The sequence below is a fragment of the Mesoplodon densirostris genome, chromosome X, assembly GCF_025265405.1.
Source record: "Mesoplodon densirostris isolate mMesDen1 chromosome X, mMesDen1 primary haplotype, whole genome shotgun sequence".
Taxonomy (NCBI): Eukaryota; Metazoa; Chordata; class Mammalia; order Artiodactyla; family Ziphiidae; genus Mesoplodon; species Mesoplodon densirostris.
This window is the reverse complement of record NC_082681.1, coordinates 36,770,658-36,792,227: the sequence shown is the minus strand read 5'-3', so window position 1 is coordinate 36,792,227 and position 21,570 is coordinate 36,770,658. Positions and strand designations below refer to the sequence as shown.

At 37.1% G+C, this 21,570-nt stretch overlaps 1 protein-coding gene and 1 pseudogene across 1 annotated transcript in view; one reads left to right on the top strand and one right to left on the bottom strand.

Moving 5' to 3' along the window:
- Positions 1–21,570, top strand: part of HTR2C (5-hydroxytryptamine receptor 2C) — a 139,423-nt gene that overhangs the window by 61,332 nt on the left and 56,521 nt on the right. The window lies entirely within an intron of this gene.
- LOC132482226 (mitogen-activated protein kinase 6-like) lies at positions 404–2,526 on the bottom strand (annotated as a pseudogene).

The following is a 21,570-nucleotide window of genomic DNA, read 5'->3' as shown; positions in this document are numbered from 1 at the left end:
GAAAATACTCAAGAATGAAAAATATTTTAAGAAAAAAATAGATATTTTCATGTAATTATGTACAGTCTCACTGTGTAAATTTCAAGGCAAGATTTTTGTTTCCTGTAAAGCAGATCATTGTTCTATGAGAGAATGTTTTTTACTTGTCTTAGTGCATTTCTTTTGTCTCCTCCCACATTGCATTATTTTGCTTTATTCTTTATTTTTGTGTGCAAATGACATGCCAGTTAAAATGAAAACCATCTCACATGTAGAAAAAAAGTCTGGATTTTAAAAACCAAGAAAAAAAATCCTTTCTAAATGACACCATCTGATTCAAGTAAAAAAATGACTTAAACACTAGTAATAACAAAGACAAAACACATTTCATGAAGAATACAAAAAGAAATGTCTGCTGAGTGTTTTAGTTCAGATGTTTCAGAATGCTGCTGTATGTTTTATGAGAAATCTGAGGGGAAGATTTCATAGCAGGAGGTGTTAATGTGGCCTGCATTGACTTAAGTGGTGACCTGGCTGAACTGTGAAACTGTGGGATGCCTATGGATTCAAGCTGCTTGTTAAAGAGGAACTCCCCACTGTTGTTCAGAAATCCTTCCTCACTTCCTCTCTCCCCAAGCTTCCCATCCTCTACTGGCTCAGTTTCTAGCATTTCAATATCTTCTTCCTTGCTAAAGAACTTGTCCAGGTAACTGGGGTGAGTGTTTTCCCTTTCAATTTGCTCATCCTTCCTTACCTCACAACAAAACTGACTTATGAGAAAATAGTCCTCCCCATCACCCACAAACTGGCTATCCCAAGAAGACTGGTACAAGCCTTCTAACTGAGCCAAATTGGCCATTCCTTATTCCTGTTTTTCTCGGCTTACTGACTTTGATATCAAACTTTTCAATTCTAGTTGGGACACTGAGCTATTCAAGTCATTTAATTTGTCATCAACAGCAGTAGGCTCATGTTGTGAACTAAGTTGAATAGTTCCTGCAATAAAGGAATCAAAATCAAATCCCTGATTCTTTTCCCTTTCTTTTTCAGCGAGTTGCTGTGATGCTATTGGACTTTAACCAATCCATTCCTTTCACATTTTGACTTGCCTTTCTTATCAGATTTTTCTTTGCTTTGTTCTTTCCAATAAGCATGGGTTCATAGTAATGATTAACTTCACTCTCCCTCCAAACTAAGTTATCTAAGTATGATGATGACCTCATTTTGTAGTTACCAGTATGGCTACACTCCAGAGCACAATATTTGTTTTCATGATGATCTGGGTATTGCCAACAAGGCTCAGTAGAGTAATTGGTGTCAAAAGCAGGATCCTCCAAATACTTTTCACTATCTCCATCCAAATATTTTCGAGATCAACTTGTACTTCTTCTTCATCAGTGACATCGGACAGAGCTCTTGGGTCAGGCTGAATTTCATCAATATCAAAGTTGTTATGTATAGGCTAATCGTGCTCTGAAAATTGACAATCATGGTACCTTTCCCAGTTATAAATGTGACTATGAGTTTCATCCATAAGCAAAATATCATCAACTTCATCTTTAATATGAAAAGGATGACTTGAAATTGGCTCATCCATTGGAAAAGAATAAATGCTCATGTAAGGATGAGAAAGCACTTCTTCTGCTGTCAATCGATCCATGGCGCTAAATGTCAAAATTTGTTCCAGGAAATCCAGTGCTTCTCGACTGATTCCGGGGAGCAGCTGAGTTAAGGGTTTGTGTGGCTCAGTCATGTCATTTCTAATGTAAACTGGAATTATGCTGAGAAGCTCCTGTCAATCTTCCTCTTGTAGAACAGGAATAGACTCTAAAATCAGCTGCATCTGTTCAAGTTCATGTGCACCTGCAAAGAGGGTTTTACCAGGCAGCATTTCAGCAAAGATGCAGCCTGCAGCCCACATGTCAATGGCTTTAGTTTAAGTATTAGGAGAAAGTAAAAGAGGTGGGGATCTGTACCATTTAGGAACCAGTCCTTCAGAAAGATGACCTTTATGGGAATAATGGGGATGCATGATCCGTGCAAGACCAAAGTCATCTATCTTCAGCACCGAGTCTTCAGTATTAATGAAAAGATTAGCTGGTTTGAGATCTCTGTGTAGTACGTTTGCTGAGTGAATATATTTGAGCCCACATAGCAGCTGATACATGAAAAGCCTGGCATGCTCTTCCAGTAATGGGCCCTGCTCCAGCACATTAGCCAAGTCTGCCTCCATGTACTCCTGAACAATGTAAACACTGTTCAGTTTGGTAAGAGAGCCCACATCATCTGTTAACGGGCTTCCACTAGGACCAAGAATTTCAAACACCTTCACAATGTTATCATGGTCAAGTCTAAGAATTTTGATTTCACGTAGAGCATGTTTGACACTCTGGGGATCAGTAAGGACAATTTTCTTGATGGCTACTCTTTTGTCACAGTCATTATCTACAGCAGAAAAAAAGCAAGCCATTGCCTCCACAACCCCATGGTTTTAAGTCCACATACCTAGAGCCCAGATTTCAGGAGTCTTTTAAATTTCTCTGCCATTTTGAAACCCTTACTATTGCCTCTTCCTTTCAAATTGTTGAACTTGTGTAAATAAGGAAGAAAATTGGCCTCAAAAGGAAAGATCTTTCAAAAAGGTAGAAAAAAATAATAATTTTGCTTCCACAGCAAGGTGGTTTCATTGCATATGCCAACCAGGCCTGTTGAGTTCCCCTTAGATTTAAAGCTCAAAAAGCTCTACTCCTACTGAGAATTAAAAAGATTGCAGTACTCATAGGTGAAGAAAGGGGCAGCAACTCTGCAGACATTTAAAGAAAACATTCAAGAAACTCAAACGGAATGAAATGACATACTATGCACTCAGATTTACTGTGCTGAAGGATTTAACATTTAACAAAAATGTGAATAAATATGCACACAACAGGCTTCTATGAACATTCTCCACGCAGTGCAGATACATTCAGTGTTGGACTGGTCCTGAGCAACATCATTCTAAGGTGCTGGCAAGCACTATTTCCGTTTTGCTTCTTTTCTTCCTTTGTTGCTGTATATTTCAACAGGAAGCCCTGGGGGCGGTTGGTTAACAAGATGTCTTTTGTTAGTGACCAGGTGGCTCCAGCTCACCGCAATCACAATCAAACCTACCGTCCATCTTACTCTGATACAACGGGACTTCTCCGACTCATCAAGGGAGTGCGGGGCCCACAGACAGCCCCCAGTGTCGGCTCAGGTCTCCGGCTATGCTGGCGGCAGCGGCGTCTCCGAGGCGCGGTTTTGTGTTATTTTTAAGCAAATTTGTGAAAGTTTTACGGAAATTTTTTAAATGGCAATATTCTAATTGTAAACCACAACTTTATAAGTCATATATATGTAAAATATAGTTTGTTTTTAGCTATGAAATTGTATGTCAAAATTGCTTTCTTTTCCCCTTTAAGAAGCTTTAGAAGGAGTTTCCGTTTTCTGTTAATTAAATTTTCACAGTAACTTTTAATCTATTCTCGTTATTCTGCAGAGTAAACTGTTTGAACAGAGAATAAATAAAAACCAAAAAGCTTTGCTAAAACTTAGGATGTGGGGATGTTTGAAAATTGGGCATATGAAAGGCAGTGAATAAGTACTGGTTTCAACCTATGATGTAAAAGAAAGGAGGTCATGGGGGCATTCAAGGTTAATACCTGGAGTTCACTTGGAGATGTATTGAATATTTTTAAGCCTTGGGTATTTACTGCAGGTAATCAAAAGGATCACTAACTAGAGAAAGCAGATATGGGTATGGGTTACAAATTCACAAACAGCAGTTACTAGGGTGCTCTAATTAAGGCTGTAGATGGTGCCTTTGACGTAGCTACTTTGAGTGTTCTAAAATCATGATTGCTACTCAGTGCTTTAAGAAATCTGCCTGATACCTGGCAGCATGTTGTTGACACTAGTATCAGTAGCTATTAATTTAGACTTGACTAGATTCTTAGTAAATATTAGTATATAAATTTAAGATAAAAGTAAATTGATTTTACAGGTTTTGTCCTATATCTTTAGTTTAAATATATTGTAGAAAATGTATCCCCCCAAATAGTAAATTAACCAGTAGCCACCAAAAAAGTTAGAAATATTGATCTAAAGATTTCAAATGATAAATTGTCAGTCAGGGATAAGTTATTCATTACTAGAATACTAATCTTTAATAAAATGTGCATTTTAGTATTTATGAATATGTTATTAGAGATTTAAAGGATTATTATAAAAAAGCATTATTCAAAAGAGCATTTTAGGTTTACTTTGGTCTTTAGTGAACATTAGAATGATGGCGTGGTCATCATATTTATCATTCAAGTACCTAGGAGAATTACCAAAATTTAATCCTGCTAGTATCATCAAGACTTGATAAATTATGAATACCAGATACTTTTTTTAAATATATTTTCTCCTGTTGAGTTAGCAATCACCTTACATAAATGACACAGTCAAATATGCTTTTTTTTCTTTTGAATATAAAGTACCAGATTATGGGTGTGCTTAATGTATTAAAATGAAGCCAAAACCAAAACCAAAAAATCGAGAGGCATAAATTTAAAGCCACAATAATATCTTACCTCTATCTTTTCTTTTTCCCGCACTACTGTGCTAGGGTAGAGACACATAGTACACATAGCAGAATTTTTCATTAATGTATACTTGGTTAGGTAGAAAGCACCAGGAAAACACTCATCATTTCTTCTTTGTCCTCCTACCTTTCTCACCCAAGATCCATAAAATTGCTGAGTCTTCCATTCTATGGAGAAAATATAAACAGAGACATGGAAATCATTGCCATATTCCCATAGGGAAAGACTTGAAGCCAACTTGAAAGGAACTAGCTCAATTGCAAATCATAAGGAAAGCTCCAGGGTGGATGGGTTGTGGGACTATTTCAGGAAAGCAAATCCAGGGTGTTATTCAAAAAGGTATTATACGTCATATTGAGCCTTTCAGGTGTCTGGTCCTAGTGGAACTTCAGGTTCACGAATTTTTACAGGTAGAAAAGTTCTCAGAGCTGAGAGGCTTGAGATAGGAAAGTACATAATGCAAAATTTATTCAGCTGAAAGAACGAGGCTGACGGAATCTGTCTCTAGCTAAGTTTCTTATTTATTTCAGGATGTGGCAGTCAGACTGCATAGCCACAGAGCAGTGAGTCTCAGGATGATGCTTCTAGACCTATGTTTTTGGCAAATAACTTGTGATACATATAAGATGGTTAATTTCAACTGGGATAACCTGGGATAACTGGGATAAATGTATGCAGTCCAACTAGGTTCTTCTAGCAATAGAATTGCCTCTACTGTAATATAAGAAGTCTGTGTTTATATTATTTAGAGTGGCTTATATAATTTAGAGGTTTATGTACTTATTTAGTAAAGGTCGACAAGATTGGAAGTGGAATTGGAGAGTGTTTGTAATCCATGATATATCTTGGTATTCATGTCAAGAGAATTTTCTCTTTTTATTTAAATTGATGGAAAAGTATATTGTTAGAGATACGGGGTTTAAGTTTGAGTAAGAGGTGGGTTATTAGTTACCAGGCTTCTAGATCATGTAGGCCATTAGTAATCACAGCCAGTTCATCGGGAACAGAAGACCAACTTGGAAGAGGTCTCCCTGAAATGGTTCACACAAAGACACATCAAGCGACAAGCCCTTTGACAGAAACTGGAAGGAACTTCATGATGCAGCAGTTAACAGTCACATGGGCGGGGAGGTTGAACATCCTGCATAGTGCTGCCAGGAAATCCCTATTTTATACTAAGAGGGGGCTGGCTGGTTGCATATGTAGGATGTCCCATCTCCTCGCCCACATCATCGAGACATACCAGACCGCCCACATCATCAGGACATATACCGGAAACACCACTCTGCCTCACTGAAGAACCATAAAATCTATGTGTCAAGGAAGTACAGATGCTGAGCTACATCACTAGAAAGGCATTCTGACAAATCTTCATTAGAGGATAGAGTACTGTTTTCTATGACCTTGGCTCATAAGAGACAGTGAGTGTATGAGTGGATCTGTAAGCTCAGGGCCAGTAGGAAATTATTGAACAATAGTAGCCAGATGAAGGACCTGCAGAGTTCCCAGTAACTCCACTAGCCAAACAGGTAATGCCTCCAGAATTGCACCTCCTCCTCTCAGCACTACACCAAGGTAGGTGAGTTTAGTAGTTGGACATATTTACTTAGGGTGCTCAGAGACAGAGTAGATAGAGGGAGAGAGAATTTAATTCCTACTGCAGAGAGAAGCAAAGGTTATAGCCTAAAAAGCAGCCCAGAATTTCAGGTCTGAGTGTCAAGGTAATACTTTTTTAAATGTCTCAACTTCAAAAGCAGGAGATTTGGGTGCAGTGGCCCAGAGAAGATCCAGTAATTCTAAATGAAGTTCAAGTGGGTGCAAACACAGTCTAGTATCGGGGAAGAATCAAGTTGCAAGGGAGTGGGTGTGATTCCAAGGGAGAAAGTTAGTGGCATTCCCCAAAAGCATTTAGAAGAAATAATTGATGTAAGATGCAGTATCCAATGATATCCAGGAGACTCTGTCAAAGGCAAGATGATAGGAAACGTCAAGAACAGGGCTGAGCCCTTCAAAAACATGGGATAAGGAATAAAATAGTAAAGCAAAATCCAGCTTTACTGAATTTTATGGGCTAGACTCTTCTACTTCTGGATTCTCTACGGAGGATAATCTCAGAATAAAAATAAGTCCAGATATTTATTGGACTAATTTATTTATTAAATAAAATATATTTAAATGGAATAAATATAGCTTTATTAAAAATACACTGTCATACTTACTTTCTCAATTTTCTCCATAGACTGAAAATTTCACTATGGACCTGTATATGAAAATTACTGATCTATAGGAGACGCTGCTGATAATCAATTCTGTCAATAGCATCAACCTGAGTGACAGCCTAGGATGCCATTGAGTTTTCCAGACTTTAAGTTAGGTTCCACGTTAACCTGGCCACCTCAAAAGACTTTGGAGTTCTAAAAAGGCTTTATTCACTATGCATTCAAATCTGGGTTAAGTTTCCAGTAAAGTGCCCTGGTTTTGGCAGTCTTCAAAGAGTGCAAGTGGGCCAATGTTAGGCTAAGGAAAAGGCTGACTCAGGTTTGGGGATTCAGAGCTCTTGTATCCTTTTTATTTTATTTTGTTTTATTTTATTTTATTCTCAGCAGCACACTCTCCACTGAAATTCTGGCCTCGGTTCATGGTTCAGGAAATTTGTGATTTCATGTCTAAGGACCCCAAAATCCCACAAAATTTATGGGCAAACCATTGTTTATAGTTATAATTCCCTTATACCTGTCTATGGATCTATAGAGATATTCCTTCTTTCGTCACTGATATTGATAATTTGTGTCTTCTAGTTTTATTTTTCTCCCTCAGTCTGTCTGGAAGTTTATCAATTTTATCAATCTTTTCAAGTAACCAACATTTCATTTCATTGAATTTTGTCTGTTATTGTCTTTCTCAATTTCGTTGATTTCTGCTTTTGTATTTATTACCTCCTTTCTTCTGATACTTTGGATTTAATTTTTACCCTTTTATGTCCATTTAATATGGAAGCTTAGATCATGGATCTGAGATATTTTTTCTTTTCTAAAATAAACAATTAGGGCTTCCCTAATTGTGGCACAGTGGTTGAGAGTCCGCCTGCAGATGCAGGGGACACAGGTTTGTGCCCTGGTCCGGGAAGATCCCGCATGCCGCAGAGCAGCTGGGCCCGTGAGCCATGGCCGCTGAGCCTGCGCCTCCAGAGCCTGTGCTCCCCAGCGGGAGAGGCCACAACAGTGAGAGGCCCGCATACAGCAAATAAATAAATAAATAAATAAATAAATAAATAAATAAATAAATAAATAAAATAAACAATTAATGTTAGTAATTTCCCTCTGAGTACTACTTTAACACTGGCACACAAATTTTGATGTTTTAATTTTCATTTAGTTCAAATTATTTTCTAAGTTAATTTATCTTCCTTTTTGAAACATGGATTGTGTAGACCTGTGTTAATTGCCAGACGCTTTGACTTTTTCAAGATATCTTTTTGTTACTGATCTTTAGGTTAATTCTGTTATGGTCAGAGAATATACATTGTATGATACCAATTATTTTAATTCCTTAAGATTTAATTTATGGCTCAGGATGTGTTGTTTCCCAATCAATTTCCATGAGCTCTTGAAAAGAATGTGTATACTCCTATTGTTAGGTAGAGTGTTTTGTAAATGCCAATTTGTTGTAGTTTGTTGTTAGTGCTGTTCAGTTCTTTCATATCATTGGTAATTTTCTGTCTACTTGTTATGTTAATTACTGAGGAAAAGATGTTGAAATCTCAAAGTATAATTGTGATTGTACTTTTCTTCCCTTAGGGAACGCACACTTTATTGATAGGGCTATAAAGAAATGTTAAGTTACTGGTTACTGTAAATGTCAGGACTGTGGTTAATTTTGGGGGGAGAAGGGTTTACAATTGGGTCAGAGTACATGGAAGGGCTTCTAAGGTGGCTGGAAAAGTGCTATTTCCTTTTTTTAGTAAAAGATACATATCAAAAAAGTCATCATTTTAACCATTTTTAAGCACACAGTTCAGTAACATTAAGTATATTCACACTGTCGTGAAGCCATTACCACTATCCATTTCCAGAATTTATCATTCCAAACTGAAACTCTGTACCCATTAAACAATAACTCCTCTTGCTCCCTTCCCCCAGCCCCTGGTAACTACCATTCTACTTTCTGTCTCTGTGAATTTGACTATTTTACAAACCTTATATAAGTGGAGTCATCATTCTGTGTCTGGCTTATTCCACTAAGAATAATATCTTCAAGGTTCCTCCATGTTGTAGCATGTATCTTAATTTCATTATTTTGAAGATGAAGCAATGGTCCATTGTACATATATATATATATGTGTGTGTGTGTGTGTATATATATATATATATATATATGTATACACATATATATATACACATATATATATATGGTGATTGTACTTTTGTTTTCTTTCTTTTCTTTTTTTTTTTTGCTTCATGAAATTTGAATCTCTGTTATTAGGTGCATAAGTGTTTACTATGGTTATATTCCCTTGAGGAATTGACACTTTTATCACCATAAAATGGTTTCTGTTATCCCTAGTAATATTCTTTGGTCTGAAATTATTTTGTCTAATATTAATATAGCAACTCCAGCATTCTTTTTTTTTTTTTTTAATTTTCACAACAGTTCTTTTTTTTAGATGTTGGGGGTAGGAGTCCATTAACTAATTCATCTATTCTTGCTGTATTGGGTCCCCGCCTCTGCTCAAGGGCCTTCTCCAGTTGCAGCAAGCGGGGGCCACTCTTCACCGCAGTGCACGGGCCTCTCACCATCGCGGCCTCTCCCGCTGCGGAGCACAGGCTCCAGACACGCAGGCTCAGCAGCTGTGGCTCACGGGCCCAGCCGCTCCACGGCACGTGGGACCCTCCCAGACCAGGGCTCGAACCCTTGTCCCCTGCACCAGCAGGCAGACTCCCAACCACTGCACCACCAGGGAAGCCCCCCAGCATTCTTTGATTAGTGTTTGCATAGTTTATCTTTTCCCATTCTCTTACTATATATCTATCTACATTGTATTTAAACTTGTAGGTTTCTTATTTATTTATTTTTTTTTTTGCGGTATGCGGGCCTCTCACTGTTGTGGCCTCCCCCGTTGCGGAGCACAGGCTCCGGACGCGCAGGCTCAGCGGCCATGGCTCACGGGCCCAGCCGCTCCGCGGCATATGGGATCCTCCCAGACCGGGGCACGAACCCGTATCCCCTGCATCGGCAGGCGGACTCTCAACCACTTGCGCCACCAGGGAGGCCCTAAACTTGTAGGTTTCTTATAGACAGCATATAGTATTATTTTTCTTCTTTTTAATCCAACATGGCTATCTCTTTAAATTGATACAAATTACACCTTATACCATTTACATTTAATGCAGTTATTAATTTGTTTGTAATTATGTCTGCTATTTTATTATTTTCTATTTATCCCTTCACTTTTTCATTCCTTTTTTTCTATTTCTGAATTATTTGGTGGGTTCTGCATTTCATTTTAGTATTCCATTTTTATTGATGTGTTGAATTTTTACTATATTTCTCTGTACAATTTTTTAGTGATTGCCTCTTAGATTGAAATATACATACGTAATCTGTCAAAATTTCCTTATAATTAGTACTTTATTCACTTCAAGTGAATATAAAAAACTTACAACCATATAGTTCCCTTGGCCCTCTCCCTTTTTGTTTTAATTGCAATATGGAGTACATTTATATACATTGAGAACCTTCAGATGATTTTATAATTTTTCTTTTTGACAGTCACATATATTTTAAAGATTTAAGAAAAGAAAAATAATTATTATATTTTCCCAGATTGTTTACCATTTCTGTTGTTCCACACTTATTCTTTTCTTTTAAATCAGGAAACTTCATTTTTTATTAATTTTTATTGGAGTATATTTGCTTTACAATGTTGTGTTAGTTTCTACTGTACAGCAAAGTGAATCAGTTATAAGTATACATATATCCCCGCTTTTTTAGATTTCCTTCCCATTAAGGTCACCACAGAGCACTGAGTTCCCTGTGCTATACAGTAGGTTCTCATTAGTAATCTATTTTATTCATAGTAGTGTATATATGTCAGTCCCAATCTCCCAATTCATCCCATCCCCCCTTCCCCCCTTGGTATCCATAAGTTTCTTCTCTACATCTGTGTCTCGATTTCTGCTGTGCAAATAAGTTCCGCTGTACCATTTTTCTGGATTCCACATATAAGCGATATTATACGACATTTGTTTTTCTCTTTCTGACTTAGTTCATTCTGTATGACAGTCTCTAGGTCTATCCACATCTCTGCAAATGGCACTATTTTGTTCCTTTTTATGGCTGAGTAATACTCCATTGTATATACATCCCACATCTTCTTTATGCATTCCTCTGTTGATGGACATTTAGGTAACTTCCATGACCTAGCTACTGTAAATAGTGCTGCAGTGAACATTGGGGTGCAGGTGTCTTTTTGATATATGGTTTTCTCTGGGTATATGCCCAGTAGTGGGATTGTTGGGTCATATGGTAATTCTATTTTAGTTTTTTAAGGAACCTCCATACTGTTCTCCATAGTGGCTGTATCAATTTATATTCCCACCAACAGTGTAAGAGGGTTCCCTTTTCTCCACACCCTCATCAGCAGCTGAGGATTGTCTTTTTGTCTTGTTTATAGTTTCCTTTGCTGTGCAAAAGCTTTTAAGTTTCATTAGGTCCCATTTGTTTATTTTTGTTTTTATTTCCATTACTCTAGGAGGTGGGTCAAAAAAGATCTTGCTGTGATTTACGTCAAAGAGTGTTCTTCCTATGTTTTCCTCTAAGAGTTTTATAGTGTCTGGTCTTACATTTAGGTCTCTAATCCATTTTGAGTTTATTTTTGTGTATGGTGTTAGGGAGTGTTCTAATTTCATTCTTTACGTATACCTGTCCAATCTTCCCAGCACCACTTACTGAAGAGACTGTCTTTTCTCCATTGCATATCCTTGCCTCCTTTGTCATACATTAGTTGACCATAGGTGCGTGGGTTTATCTCTGGGCTTTCTATCCTGTTCCATTGATCTATATTTCTGTTTTTGTACCAGTACCATATTGTCTTAATCACTGTAGACTTGTAGTATACTGTAAAGTCAGGAAGTCTGATTCTGCCAGCTCTGTTTTTTTTCCCTCAAGATTGCTTTGGCTATTCAGGGTCTTTTGTGTCTCCATACAAATTTTAAGATTTTTTTGTTCTAGTTCTGTAAAAAATGCCATTGGTTATTTGATAGGGATTGCATTGAATCTGTAGATGGCTTTGGATAGTACAGTCATTTTCACAATATTGATTCTTCCAATCCAAGAACATGGTATATCTCTCCATCTCTTTGTGTCATATTTGATTCCTTTCATCAGTGTCTTATAGTTTTCTGAGTACAGGTCTTTTACCTCCTTAGGTAGGTTTATTCCTAGGTATTTTATTCTTTTTGTTGCAATGGTAAATGGGATTGTTTCCAGAATTTCTCTTTCTGATCTTTCGTTGCTAGTGTATAGTGATGCAAGAGATTTCTGTGCATTAATTTGGTATCCTGCAACATTACCAAATTCATTGATTAGCTCTAGTAGTTTTTCGGTAGCATCTTTAGGATTCTCTATGTATAGTATCATGTCATCTGCAAACAGTGACAGCTTTACTTCTTCTTTTCCAATTTGGATTCCTTTTATTTCCTTTTCTTCTCTGATTGCTGTGGCTAAAACTTCCAAAACTATGTTGAATAAGAGTGGTGAGAGTGGGCAGCCTTGTCTTGTTCCTGATCTTAGTGGAAATGGTTTCAGTTTTTCACCATTGAGGACCATGTTGGCTGTGGGTTTGTCATATATGGCCTTTATTATGTTGATGAAGCTTCCCTCTATGCCCACTTTCTGGAGAGTTTTTATCATAAATGGGTGTTGAATTTTGTCAAAAGCTTTTTCTGCATCTATTAAGATGATCATATTATTTTTATTCTTCAGTTTGTTAATATGGTGTATCACATTGATTGATTTGCGTATATTGAAGAATCCTTGCATCCCTGGGATAAATCCCACTTGATCATGGTGTATGATCCTTTTAATGTGTTTTTGAATTCTGCTTGCCAGTATTTTGTTGAGGATTTTTGCATCTATGTTCATCAGTGATATTGGTCTGTAATTTTCTTTTTTTGTAGTATCTTTGTCTGGTTTTGGTATCAGGGTGATGGTGGCCCCATAGAATGAGTTTGGGAGTGTTCCTTCCTCCACAATTTTTTGGAAGAGTTTGAGAAGGATGGGTGTTAGCTTTTCTCTAAATGTTTGATAGAATTCACCTGTGAAGCCATCTGGTCCTGGACTATTGTTTGTTGGGGGATTTTAATCACAGTTTCAGTTTCATTACTTGTGATTGGTCTGTTCATATTTTCTATTTCTTCCTGGTTCAGTCTTGGAAGGTTATACCTTTCTAAGAATTTGTCCATTTCTTCCAGGTTGTCCATTTTTTTGGCATAGAGTTGCTTGTAGTAGACTCTTATGATGCTTTGTATTTCTGCAGTGCTCGTTGTAACTTCTCCTTTTTCATTTCCAATTTTACTACTTTGAGTCCTCTCCCTCTTTTTCTTGATGAGTCTGGCTAAAGGTTTATCAATTTTGTTTATCTTCTCAAAGAACCAGCTTTGAGTTTTATTGATCTTTGCTATTGTTTTCTTTGTTTCTATTTCATTTATTTCTATTCTGATCTTTATGATTTCTTTCCTTCTACTAATTTTGGGTTTTGTTTGTTCTCCTTTCTCTAGTTCCTTTTGGTGTAAGGTTAGATTGTTTATTTGAGATTTTTCTTGTTTCTTGAGGTAGGATTTTATTGCCATAAACTTCCCTCTTAGAACTGCTTTTGCTGCATCCCATAGGTTTTGGATCATCATGTTTTCATTGTCATTTGTCTCTAGGTATTTTTTGGTTTCATCTTTGATTTTTTCAGTGATCTCTTGCATATTTAGTAATGTATTGTTTAGCTTCCATGTGTGTGTTTTTTACTTTTTTTCCCTGTAATTTATTTCTAATCTCATAGCACTGTGGTCAGAAAAGATGCTTGATATGACTTCAATTTTCTTAAATTTACTGAGGCCTGATTTGTGACCCAAGATGTGATTTATGCTGGAGAATGTTCTGTGTGCACTTCAGAAGAAAGTGTAATCTGCTGTTTTTGGATGGAATGTCCTACAAATATCAATTAAATCTATCTGGTCTATTGTGTCATAAAGCTTGTGTTTCCTTATTAATTTTCTGTCTGGATTATCTGTCCATTGGTGTAAGTGAGGTGTTAAAGTTGCCCACTATTATTGTGTTACTGTTGATTTCTTCTTTTATAGCTGTTAGCATTTGCCTTATGTACTTTGGTGTTCCTATGCTGGGTGCATATATATTTAGAATTGCTACATTTTCTTCTTGGATCCATCTCTTGATCTTCATGTAGTATCCTTCCTTGACTCTTGTAACATTCCTTATTTTAAAATCTGTTTTGTCTGATATGAGTATTGCTACTCCAGCTTTCTTTTGATTTCCATTTTCATGGAATACCTTTTTCCATCCCCTCACTTTCAGTCTGTATGTGTCCCTAGGTCTGAAGTGGGCCTCTTGCAGACAGCATATATAAGGGCCTTGTTTTTGTATCCATTCAGCAAAGCTGTGTCTTTTGATTGGAGCATTTAATCTATTCACATTTAAGGTTATTATTAGTATGTATACTCCTATTACCATTTTCTTAATTGTTTTGTGTTTGTTTTTGTAAGTCCTTTTCTTGTCTTGTGTTTCCCACTTATAGAAGCTCCTTTAGCATTTGTTGGAGAGCTGGTTTGGTGGTGCTGAATTCTCTTAGCTTTTGCTTGTCTGTAAAGCTTTTGATTTCTCTGTTGACTCTGAATGAGATCCTTGCTGGGTAGAGTAATCTTGGTTGTAGTTTCTTCCTTTTCATAACTTTACATATATCGTGCCACTCCCTCCTGGCTTGCAGCATTTCTGCTGAGAAATCAGCGTTAACCTTATGGGAGTTCCCTTATATGTTATTTGTCGTTTTTCCCTTGTTGCTTTTAATAATTTTTCTTTGTCTTTATTTTTGTCAATTTGATTACCTTGTGTCTTGGCATATTTCTCTTTGGGTTTATCCTGCCTGGGACTCTCTGTGCTTCCTCGACTTGGGTGTTTATTTCCTTTCCCATGTTAGGGAAGTTTTCAACTGTAAACTCTTCAAATATTTTCTCAGGTCCTTTCTCTCTCTCTTCTCCTTCTGGGACCCCTATGACGTGAATGTTGGTACGTTTACTGTTTTCCCAGAGGCCTCTTAAGCTATCTTCATTTCTTTTCTTTTTTGTTTATTCTGTTCCATGGAAGTGAATCCCACCATTGTTTTCCAGGTCGCTTAACCGTTCTTCTGCCTCAGTTATTCTGCTATTTATTCCTTCTAGTGTATTTTTCATTTCAGTTATTTTATTGTTCATCTCTGTTTGTTTGTTCTTTAATTCTTCTAGGTCTTTGTTAAACATTTCTTGCATTTCTCAATCTTTGCCTCCATTCTTTTTTCCAAGGTCCTGGATCATCTTCACTATCATTATTCTGAATTCTTTTTTTGGAAGGTTGCCTATCTCCATTTCATTCAGTTGTTTTTCTGGGGTTTTATCTTGTTCTTTCATCTGGTACATAGTCTTCTGCCCTTTCATTTTGTCTGTCTTTCTGTGAATGTGGTTTTCATTCCACAGGCTGCAGGATTGTGGTTCTTATTGCTTCTGCTGTCTGCCTTCAGGGGTGCACATATCTTTTTGATTTATGGTTTTCTCCAGGTATATGCCCTGGATTGGGATTGCTGGAACATATGGTAGTTCCATTTTTAGTTTTTTGGGGAACCTCCATACTGTTCTCCATAGTGGTTGTACCAATTTACATTCCCACCAACAGTGTGGGAGGGCTCCCTTTTCTCCACATCCTCTCCAGCATTTATTATGTGTAGACATTTTGATGATGGCCATTCTGACTGGTGTGTAGTTTTGATTTGCATTTCTCTAATAATTAGTGACGTTGAGCATCTTTTCATGAGTTTCTTGGCCATCTGTATGTCTCCCTGGAGAAATGTCTATTTAGGTCTTCTGCCCATTTTTTGATTGGGTTGTTTGTTTTATTGATATTGAGCTGCATGTGCTGTTTGTATATTTTTTACAAGTTTTCTTTCTTTCTGAAAAACATCCTTAAAAATTTTTTCAGTAAGTCTCCTAGCAACTAATCTCTTAGTTTCCCCTCCTATGAAAATCTCTTTCTTTCACATTCATTCTCTGAAGATATTTTCACTGGATATAAAATTCTGAATTGTGATTATACTGCCTTCTGGCCTCTGATGAAAGAGTCATTTTTCTCAGCTGCTTAAAAAGTTTTTCTTTATCTTTTGTTTTCACCAGATTATTATGTGTCTAAGCATGATCTTATTTGAGTTTAACCATTTGGGTTCTGCAGAACTTCTTTTTTTTTTTTTTTAGGAGTTTATTAATTTATTTTTATTTATTTTTGCTGTGTTGGGTCTTCATTTCTGTTCAAGGGCTTTCTCTAGTTGTGGCAAGTGGGGGTCACTCTTCATCATGGTGCGCGGGCCTCTCACTATCGCGGCCTCTCCTGTTGCGGAGCACAGGCTCCAGACGCGCAGGCTCAGTAGTTGTGGCTCACGTGCCCAGTCGCTCCGTGGCATGTGGGATCCTCCCAGCCCAGGGCTCGAACCCGTGTCCCCTGCATTAGCAGGCAGACTCCCAACCACTGCGCCACCAGGGAAGCCCCTGCAGAACTTCTTAAATCTGTAAATTCATTTTTCATCAAATATGGAATATTTTAGTTATTTCTTCAAATAGTTTTTTTCTGTATCAATCTCTCCTCTCAGATTCCAATGGCATAAATGTTAGATGCATACATATGTCCCCTAGGTCCCTACTATGTTCATTTATTTTTAATTTTTTCTCATTCTTGCTCAGTTTGGATAATTTCTATTGATCTGCATTCAGTTTTAATGACTCTTCATCTACCATATCCATTTTTCTATTGAGCCCACCTGGTGATTTTTTTCTTTCAGATATTTTCTGCAGCTTTAAACTCCTCATTTGGTTCTTTTCATAAGTTCTATGTCTTATTTGAGAAGTCCTCTTTCTGTTAATTTCAACAACATCCACCCTTTCTTCACTGAGTATGGTTATGGTAGCTGCTTCAAAGGCTTTGTAAAGACTGTCCTGTCCAATTTTTTTTTTTTTTTTTTTTTTTTTCGGTATGCGGGCCTCTCACTGCTGTGGCCTCCCCCGCCGCGGAGCACAGGCTCCGGACGCGCAGGCTCCGGACGCGCAGGCTCAGTGGCCATGGCCCACGGGCCCAGCCGCTCCGCGGCACATGGGATCCTCCCAGACCGGGGCGCGAACCCGTATCCCCTGCATCGGCAGGCGGACTCCCAACCACTGCGCCACCAGGGAGGCCCTGTCCTGTCCAATTTTTAAATTTAATGTAATTGAAATGTATTTAATGCATTACTGTTTACAATAATTGCTGTTGGTTTTCGTAAGTTATCAAATTTAAGGGGATTCCCTTTATCTCTATATAATTAAAGTTTTAGTTAGGAATGGCTCCTGTATTTTATCAACTTGTTCTTAAAAATCTATTAAAAGATCATAAAAGTTCTTTACAGATGTTACTATAAGGGATTATATTGGCAGATATTTTTTTTTATTTTTTTATTTTTTTTGTGGTACATGGGCCTCTCACTGCTGTGGCCTTTCCCGTTGTGGAGTACAGGTTCCGGATGCGCAGGCTCAGTGGCCATGGCTCACGGGCCCAGCCGCTCTGCGGCACGTGGGATCTTCCCAGACCGGGGCACGAACCCGTGTCCCCTGAATCGGCAGGTGGACTCTCAACCACTGCACCACCAGGGAAGCCCAGCAGATTTTTATATTAAATTACCATTGCATTCCTGGAATAAGTTTTGTTTACTGTAATATATTTTTCATTTTACTCTTTGCTGGATTCTATTTGTGAATATTTTGTTTGTAATTTTGAATCTATATCAATGAATGCTATTTGTCTCTAGTCTTATTTTTTCAGTATTTTGTAAGTTTTGATATTGATTCTGTATTATTTTAAGAAATGAATTAGAGAATTTTTAAAACTTTTTGTGGTTATTCATGTTTTCATATATGTTAACTTAAAGACATCAATTATAACTTCTTTGTTTCCATTCTAGCTTTGGGATTGCTTTACAGTCCAACATTTCCACATTCCTTAATTATATTATCAGAATATTGGAAAATTATTATTTTTTCTGTGATGGGATTATAATCTTCAGGGTGGGGATATTCCTTTATACACTTAACAAATATTTATTGAGTGCCTACTTTGTGCAAGGCAAAGCTTGTCTCCATTATTTCATAGAAATAAAGCCCTTGTATTTTTTCATTTGCACAAATGAACTGAAATTTTACAGTGTCTATTATTCAGTCTTTGCCATTATTGTCAATATTGGTGGGGATGCCTGTGATTTTTGGAGTTACTAAAGCTGACATAATCTTTGAATGAATAAATGAATGACGGAATGTAGGAAAATGTCTTATGAAACACTACACAATTTTTACCTCTGAAAACAAGATTTAATCTCATTCAACTAATTGACTTCCCCCATGGAAATTATGCTATATGGCCTTTTTGCTATGCAACTTCTACAAAACTTTTCATATATTTCTTGTCTGGAATGTGCCTGATCACATAAATTTATCTAAAGAAAATACACTTTCATTCCATTGAGACAACTTGAAAAATCCATTTGTCTTCTTAACAAGACAAATATGAAAACTAAATTTTCACTGAAATTCTAAATATTTTGAATTAACAGGTCTGTAGTGAAATCCAGGAAGGAATATATTTAATAAGAATCTTAGGGGATAATTGTGATCAGCCATAATTGTATGTCTTGTATGTTTGGAAGTAGACTTCTTGAAAACCCTGTACAAGGAATATTGTCCTCTATTATAAAAGCAATTGAATTTATTATTCAATAAGAAATAGTGTATGGTGGTAGGGGGTACCTTAGTGTTCAGGAAAAAGTGTCAGATTTGGAGCAAAATTCTTTACTCACACTGTAGACTTGAACAAGTCTGAAAGTTTGAGACACATTTTCCTCACACTGTAGGATAACAGAACTGATACTACAGAATTTTTTGTGTTGTATGGAATATAACTAAAAATGAAGTACCTAACTAACACTGTGCTTGGTATATGACAGGTACTGTACAATAACTATTTCCATTTTTGCCATTATTAAATATGTAACTGCTGAGAACTGACCAGATAGTGTATTGACTTTGTAGAGTGGATATGTATCCTCATGAGGCTATATATTGGCATATGGTGAAGCTGGATTTAGAGTGAGGTTATGATCTGTTGAGGGGGGTGTATTCTTTTATACATTTAACATATATCTATTTAGTGCCTACTTTGTGCCATGCATTGACCTAAGCATTATGAATAAAACAGTAGAAAAATAAAACAGATAACAATATTGACCCAATGCATCTTATATTCCAGTGGTTACAGCAACAAAATTTTCCACATAATGGCAGTCAGGTAATACTTGTGTATTTGAAACACAATTTGAAAAATAATTTTTGCTAGTCAAACAGTTCGAGAATACCCAAACCCTCAGCACAATCAACTTCTAGGTGGATACAATCTGAGGAGATTACAAGATAATGATGAACAGAAATGAACATTCATAAACATTTTTGTTTAGAAGAATTTTTAATAATGTCTTTGATTTCTTTGTTGTGCTCCTTGAATTCCAATGGTTGTTAGTTACACCTGTGGTATGACCAAGTATTGAACCAACCTTCCTGCAGATAAAAACTATCAACTCTAAACATAATACAAAAACAACTATCTAAAGGTACTGGAGAAAAACCTAAAACAGAAAGATTCTGGAGGGTCTCAAGACTTGGAAGAAGAGAACAGCACTGGTTGAGTTTCCAAATTTCATGACTTACAGTCGAAGAGGAAGATGCAGTCTATGTCAGGTCAAGTGCCTAAACCTCCAAAAAATCTGCAGTTATTGTAGCCAAAAGAAACTGAGGACAGAGTTTGAGGAAATCTCAAAGCTGAAAGTTGAGGGAGCATATAGGAAAGGGTAGAAATAGAGGGAACCATAGATTCTTCTCTGGGGAACCATAAACTTGGCTTAACTCTCTAGCTGACCTCTGAACCATACATGTCTGGGACAAAATCAAATTTCCTGAGTTGCCAAATTATAAAATTCAGAATATTCAAGTTTCATCAAAGGTAAGAGGAATGCAAAGAAACTAGAAAGTATGGCCCATTCACAGGAAAAAAAAATTAATAGAAAATGATCCAGAGGAAGCATAGGCATTAGACTTACTAGACAAAGACTTTAAATCAACTCTCTCAAAAATGCTCAGATAGCCAAAAGAAACCATGGACAAAGAAATAAAGGAAACCAGAATTTTGTCTCAACAAATCAAGAATAGCAATAAAGGGATATAAATTATAAAAAGAAATCAAATAGAAATTTGGGGGATGAAAAGTACAAAAATTCAATTAAAAATTTACTAGACCAATTCAACTGCAGAATTGAGCAGAAAGAAGGAAGAATTAAGGAACTTGGAGATAGGTCAATTTAGATTATCCAGTTTGGGGAGAAGAAAGAGAAAAAAATGAAGAAAAACGAACAACACCTGAGAGGCACAAGACACTATCAAGTTTACTAAGCTCAATGAATGCTAAGCATATATTACTCCAAGAGATCCACACCAAGACATTATGGTCAAAATTACAAAGGATCTTTAACAAAATTAATAATGAATTCTCTTTAGAAACCACGGAGGCCAGAAGGCAGTGGGATGACATATTTAAAGTGCTCAACAGGGGCTTCCCTGGTGGCACAGTGGTTAAGAATCTGCCTGCCAATGCAGGGGACACGGGTTCAAGCACTGGCCTGGGAAGTTCCCACATGCTGTGGAGCAACTAAGCCCGTGCACCCCAACTACTGAGCCTGTGCTCTAGAGCCCAAAAGCCACAACTACTGAGCCCACGTGCTTAGAGCCCATGCTCTGCAACAAGAGAAGCCACCGCAATGAGAAGCCCACGCACCACAACTACAGAAAGCCCGCGTGCAGCAAAGAAGACCCAACGCAGCCAAAAATAAATAAATTTGTAAAAAAAAAAAACAAAAAAACAAAAAAATAAATAAATAAAGAGCTCAACAGCAACAACAAAAATAACAACAACAATTCTGTCAACCAAGAATTCTGCATATGGCAAAACTCTAAACTATCCTCCAAAAAATGGAGAAATTGAGATTTAAGGCACAATAAAGTCAACAAAGTTGATAAACCTTTAGCTAGAAATACTAAGAAAAAAAGAGAGAGAAGACACAAATTTCTAAAATTATAAATGAAAGCAGGGAAGGGCATTATTACTGACCTTACAGAAATTAAAAGGATTATAAGAGAATAAATGAACAATTGTACTCCAACAAACCACATAACCTAAATAAAATGGACAAATTCCTAAAAGCATGCAAGCTACTAAAAGTGACTCAAGAGACTTCCCTGGTGGTGCAGTGGTTAAGAATCCACCTGCCAATACAGGGGACTTGGGTTCGAGCCCTGATCTGGGAAGATCCCACATGCTGCAGAGCAGCTAAACCCATGCGCCACAACTACTGAACCTGTGCTCTAGAGCCCATGAGCGACAACTACTGAGCCTGCATGCCACAACTACTGAAGCTCATGTGCCTAGAGCCCATGCTCCACAACAAAGAGTAGCCCCCACTCGCTGCAACTAGAGAAAGCCTGTGCACAGCAATGAAGACCCACCACAGCCAAAATAAGTAAATTAAATAAATAATTTTTTAAGTGACTCAAGAAGAAATAAAGACTCTGATTAGACTTTATAACAAGTAAAGACATTGCATCAGTAATCAAAA